The sequence below is a fragment of the Rhinopithecus bieti genome, unplaced genomic scaffold (assembly GCF_001698545.2).
Source record: "Rhinopithecus bieti isolate Rb0 unplaced genomic scaffold, ASM169854v2 scaffold_14549, whole genome shotgun sequence".
Lineage (NCBI taxonomy): Eukaryota > Metazoa > Chordata > Mammalia > Primates > Cercopithecidae > Rhinopithecus > Rhinopithecus bieti.
In genome coordinates this window covers 753,953-760,375 of record NW_016808027.1, presented here as the reverse complement: position 1 = coordinate 760,375, position 6,423 = coordinate 753,953, and the positions used below count along the sequence as shown (strand labels likewise).

The 6,423-nt window shown below is 43.4% G+C and overlaps 1 long non-coding RNA gene across 1 annotated transcript in view; it reads right to left on the bottom strand.

Moving 5' to 3' along the window:
* LOC108537627 (uncharacterized) overlaps positions 1-6,423 on the bottom strand; it is an 8,857-nt gene continuing 2,434 nt past the window's right edge. The window contains exons 2-3 of the long non-coding RNA XR_001887869.1: positions 2,012-2,042; positions 1-81 (exon numbers count right to left, since the gene is read on the bottom strand). This is a non-coding gene — a long non-coding RNA (uncharacterized LOC108537627). The remainder of the gene's footprint in view (positions 82-2,011; positions 2,043-6,423) is intronic.

The following is a 6,423-nucleotide window of genomic DNA, read 5'->3' as shown; positions in this document are numbered from 1 at the left end:
CTTGAACCAGGAGGTGGAGGTTGCGGTGAGCCGAGGTTTCATCCCTGCACTCCATTCCGGGCAACAAGAGCGAAACTCCGTCTGAAAAAAAAAAAAAAAAAAGTCTGACATACATATATAAAAGAAACTGTCCTAAAATGCCACAAGTGCAAAGGCAGGGGACCAATTGCAACAAGTAGCTGGGGTGATAACCCCTGTATATATATATATACACACACACATAGGTCAGTTTCTTTTTTTTTTTTTTTTAAGAGTCTTGCTCTGTCACCCAGGCTGGAGTGCAGTGGCGCAATCTCGGCTTACTGCAAGCTCTGCCTCCCAGGTTCATGCCATTCTCCTGGCTCAGCCTCCTGAGTAGCTGGGACTACAGGCGCGTGCCACCAAGCCCAGCTAATTTTGTTGTATTTTTAGTAGAGACGCGGTTTCACCGTGTTAGCCAGGATGGTCTCGATCTCCTGACCTCGTGATCTGCCCGCCTCGGCCTCCCAAAGTCCTGGGGTTACAGGCGTTAGTCACCATGCCCGGCCAGGTCAGTCTCATTTTTAATAGCTACATAATATTCTTAGTATAAGTGTTTTTACTTTAATTCCCTATTGATCATAATTTTTCCCCAGTTTTTTTCACTATTCCAGGAAGGAATGTGGATTGAAGAGAGGGGAAGAAAATAGGTCCTCAAATGAGAGACAAGAAACCTGGGTTGTTGGCAACTTTTTTCTAATTTGTGACCTTGAATACATCCTATTCTTTTTCTAGGGTGAAGTCTCTTGTTAAAAAAAAGTTTGAGAGAATGTATTCTTTTGAGATTATGAAGACTCCTTACCCCCGGGAAATATAAAACATCTCTTACGATTACAAAAAATGTTGGGTGCCATATCCCCAAAAGGTGCCTATAAGCCCCGCTTGAGACTTCTTGGACTACATGGATCTCTTTTAAGGTTTTTCCCTGACTCCAGAAACCAGTTGAAGCAGTTTAGGTTTGCTGAAGAAGTGGGTTATCAGCCCAGCTACATGTTGCAATTGGTCCCCTGTCTTTTCACTTGCGGCATTTTAGAAGTGTTTCATCACATGAACAAACAGTACCCTCTGCAGGCTCAAGCCTCAGCAAGGGCACACTTTGTAGAGTCTCTGGCCAGCTTCTGACACATCCATCTACGGAGTGGCCACTTCAGCCCAGTCCAGAATGCTGCTGGGCTGCTCTGTACCCTCTAGTAGGTCTGCAACAGCCTTGCTACCAGGAAACCCTGACACCCATCGCATCATCATGAGTGAAGTTCTCAGTTCCTCACACTTAACCTCAGACGGACTTCTTTTGAGAACATAGAAGGCCACTGAGGACAGTGGAAAAAGATCCTAATGTTTTTTCATTATTTGCAAATTTCAGCTGCTAATGTGTATTTAATGTTTGTCATGCTTTTATGTATGTGTAGAAACAAGTTTTGCTTCAGAACAATTTCGGGGAATGGAAGAAGATGCAAAGTCTGTTTGCATACACACAAGTTGTGTTCTTCTCTGGACCCAAGTTCCTCCTCAGCTTAGAGCCCCATCTCTCACTAACTCTACGTTTTCCACTCCTGGCTAGCCCTACCCACACCCCAAACCTTTTCTCCATGGTGGAAGTCATCAGAGAAAACTGTTAATAGCACGTTAATTTAGACTTTTAGAATATATCCTGTCCCCACTGACAGCCTTTTTTGTTACTAAATTAGAGTATTCCTAACAACCCACCCTATGGTCCCCGTCTGAGAATAATGTTTTAAATACATACACACATCATTGTCTGTTAATAAGGAACTGGGGAGGTGGTTCCAGAGTTCCTGGAACAGATTCAAAGACGGTTGCTGAAACTATGTCCTGGTTGTTGCTTACTGTCTTCTAGAAAGAAGTACTTCATCACTAATCTGGCATTCAGCCTCAGATCTGCCCCATTTTAACTGCTGCTACTAACATTCTTCCTGTATAGGCAGCGGGTTCTTTCTCCTTTCAGATAACAGTCACAGAGACACGTACTTACATGAGCTTCAAAGAAGGGAAATTCCTTACTCCTGTGGACAGAAACCAGGTGAATTGTTAGAACTTTGGTTTATTCACTTGGGCATAGAGGGATTCAGGGTACATAATGCTTGTTAAGGAAGAATGGAAACTGTTGGGCTGTCTTAGAGCCAACCCCCTCCTACAGTCTATCATTCCAGGCTTAGACCCATGCCGACACAACAGGAAAAGTCTCAGGTTTTTCTTGGCTGCTATAAAGGAGCAATAGCCCTTTCAGAGGGATTTCCCTGTGACAAACTGTTCTGGGAAGCAATTGATGAGGATTGAGTAGTTGTCAGGCTCTTAGTGCCCCAGAGTTGGTTGATTAATACTGTCAAAGGTGAGCCACTGGAGAAAGAGAAACTTGGGAGAGACAATCTGCCGTGAGCTGTGAGTGTTCCTGCATGTATATTCTTGCCTCATGTGAATGTAAGACTGACCATTCTTCTTGGGCTGTACCTCAGTGTTCTGTTAGCAGTAAGCTACCTTGAAATGAGCAAATTTGCCTGTTGCTTACTATGAAAGTTTTGAGCACCCCTCCCCTCACAAGCTTGGGGTCTGCATATGTGGGCATCCATCTAGGTCTACCCTGTGGCACTTTGTGGGGTGTAGGCCATGGGCAGCTGGTGCAAACATGCTCATGTTGCTGGCTATACCATAAGTAATAAAGTTATTTGTCTCTGACCCAGGCATCTCATGTCTTCTGGCAACATCCATGAAAGCATAGCAGGCTAACTTGTTAGCTTACAAGTAGGATAAAATTCACAGATGTGAAAGTTTTAGTAATGAAAATTGGATCCTGACCAACATGGTTTTCTAGAAGAGAAAGGACAAAGGCCTTTCATGGGCTGGATTACGGGATAAAAGAAATTCCTTGGGATCTGGTAGCAAATCAGATATTCCCAAGTGAGGGAGGAGGAAAGAGTCCTGAGAAAAGTCCCACCTGAAGAAAGAGTCCTACCTGAGAATATTTTGAGGCTAAGGAGCAAGAGGTAGGATTGAACCATGCTGCCCAAATTGTACTTAGGTTGTTGCTCAGTCTCTGGGCAGGAGGCAGGAGGATGTTTTGACAATGAGGCAGCAAGCTCATGGCTCCAGCTGAAAGGCAGTACGGCCAAGGCTGATGAATGATTTCCCAAAGATGAAATAAATGATGGCAGCAATAAAGATATAGAACTTTGAGCTAAAAACTTTAGCTGTTGAGTCCAAGTAGGTAGCCACTTGAACTGAAAGTAAATACATGGCTTTGCTGACTGACACAAAGCTGTTCTCCTTATGGCCTACACCCCCAAAAGTGCCACAAGGTAGGCCTAGATGAATGCCTACAAATGCAGACTCCAAGCTTGGTGGTGGGGGTAGGGTCCTCAAAACTTAGTGAGCAATAGGTAAACCTGCTCATTTCAAGGTAGCTTACTGCCAACAGAACACTGAGGTACAGCCCAAGAAGAATCATCACAGCCTTAAATTCATATGAAGGAAGAACATAAATGCAGGAACACTCGGGGCTCGTGGCAGATTGCCTCCCAACAGTATCACTATCTTGAGAGTCATCCTATTGGAAATGTTGATAAGGAATTTGTTCTTGACTTTAGTTGTAGTCATCAGTGACACCACCTCAGCTCTGGATGGCACTTAAATCAGCCTCAACTCATTGGCCCGGGTGGTTATGGGTGACAGAATTGCTCTTCCTCTTTGTGGGCCAAAGTGGAGTCAGTGCAATCACTAATACATCCCACTGTGACTGGATTAATGTCTCAGACCAAGTACAAGGTCAATACAGAAACTCAAGAATGTCACTTGACTTTCTAAGGTAGATCCTGATGGCTTGTTGATTTTTTTTTTCCCACTTTGTTGGATACAGGCCCTTGGATATGACTGAAGTCAATACTGATTGGTCTGATCCTGTTACATGGAGTTCTGTTGATAGTATCTTTAATTAAATGTTATAAAAGACTTTAATGGACCTGGTTCCAGTTTCTGTCAGTTTAATCAGAGTGACAGGTGGAGTGGCATACTCATGGTGGCACAGAAATGAAAGGTACATCTTGTTGGGAGACAATTTTCATGGGTCTCTAGCATTTCTGCATATTTTGCAAAGAGAGACACTGACTATCTTTGTTCCAGACTTTTTGTCCAGGAATGTTTGTATAGCAAACAACCTTAGAAGGTATCAGAGCAAAAGGTGCACATGCCCACTGCCCATTATTGAAGATTCAAGTTCCTTACGCTCAAAGTTCCTCTCCTTTAGTGCACTCCATTGCATGTGGAGGTATCATCTGACTCTCTGCGTCATCATATGGGAACTGGAGCTCAGAACTGGCACAAATACTGGTACTCTGGCTACTGCTATTGCTGTAAGTAACAAACTATCCTTTTTACAGGTAGTAACAGGCTACCTTATTAGCTTGCAGGTAAGATAAAAATCTCAGACCCTTCACAATTCTTGACAGCCCCACTCCTACTTCTGCCTGTCCCATATCTTGGAAGCTCCCTAACTTCTGTAACAGGAAGTTCCCCCGATACTCCTGTGCCGTCTTACTTGATCGCATTACTTCTTAATACCCTTCTGCATCCCTCTTCCTTCAAACTTTTACATAATTCTGCTCTGCTAACACCTGCGCCAGGCCTGATCCCCTCACTTTAGTTGCTCACAGTCTGCTGAGACACTTAGACAATCTCAGCACAATAGAAGGAGGTGCAAAGTGCTATGGGGGCTTGAAGAGGAGTATTTGTTCTGCCATGGAGGTCTGGGAGGTCTTCATACAGGAAGTGAAAACTGAGCCATGAATGAGGACTTGGGCCATTTTACAGATGAGGAATCTGAGGCACAGAAGTTTAATAAGTTGCCAAGATCACTCAGCTGGGAAGTGGGAAGAGAGGATTGGAGCCAGGATTCTCTACCTCCAAATACAGAAATTGCTCCTTAACTTCACTGTCTCAGGCATAAGATGAGACCATCTGAGTTTACCTCAAATAATTTAGAAAGATTTGATATTAGCTTTGGGTCTATAAAATTTGAGATCCACAGAGTTGGTGATTGTGAACTTGAAGAAGTCTGATAAAGAACCCCACGATGGCCGGGCGCGGTGGCTCACGCCTGTAATCCCAGCACTTTGGGAGGCCGAGGTGGGCAGATCACGAGGTCAGGAGATCGAGACCATCCTGGCTAACACAGTGAAACCCCGTCTCTACTAAAAAAATACAAAAAAATTAGCTGGGCGTGGTGGCGGGCACCTGTAGTCCCAGCTACTCGGGAGGCTGAGGCAGGAGAATGGCGTGAACCCAGGAGGCAGAGCTTGCAGTGAGTGAAGATTGAGCCACTGCACTCCAGCCTGGGTGACAGAGCGAGACTCTGTCTCAAAAAAAAAAAGAACCCCAGGACTTGAGTGACCCAGTTTTTATAAAGGAAGTGTTTCAGACAAATAAGTCTTAAAGAATAATAAGATGAATACTTGTGAACCTACTGCATTAAAAATACATATATTACCAATAGAATTGAAGTCCTCTGGGTATCCTTAATCACATCTTACTTCCTGCACCTTCAGAAGTAACTACTACCTGGAATTTGGTATTTATTATTCCTAAGCATTTTCTTCATACATATGTGTCCATTATATATATGGATATATACAGATATGTAGAGACATATGGTGATTTTTTAATTTTATTTTTACCTCCTTGGGAGCTCTTATATGATATATATGGTTATTGTTTTACCTGTTTTTAAACTTTATATGTGGTTTTTGATTGAGAGTCTCCCAAACCACCCCGTGTTCAGATATTTGCTAGGAGGACCCATGGGACTCAGCATATATGACTAAGATTTATTCCTCGATGTAATAAGGACACATATCTGGATCATAAGGGAAAAGGACACTGGCAGAGTCTGGAGGAATCCATTTGTAGGCTTCCTTGTGCTCTTCCTCCCATGAGGGATTGCAAAGAGCCCACATTGCCCCAGCAACAAAAATGCAGCAACATGTGTGCAATGTTTCTATCCAGGGAGCCCATTAGAGAGTACCCACAGATTATTGAGATTTGGTCATGTGGGCACCATCTGCGTAGCACATAATAAAGACCCCTAGAAAGCAAGCAGGTTTCCAGCATAAATCATACTGCATTCAAACAGTCTGCATAGTCAACTACCCTTTTCACTTGACTGGTGACTGGGAACACCTTGAGAGCCAGGTTTCCAGACACCAGTCAAAAAACACCAACCTTGCAAGCAGGCCTTTATAAGGACAGCACTGTTAGACCTGCTATGGTAAATCTGCACAAGTACCATTCTCTCTGTATTGTGCAACTTGCTTTTTTGTTCAATATTGTGTTCGTGAAGGTAATTTAGATTGATACCTGTAGCTACAATTTATTCTATTTCACTGCTGTATACTGTTA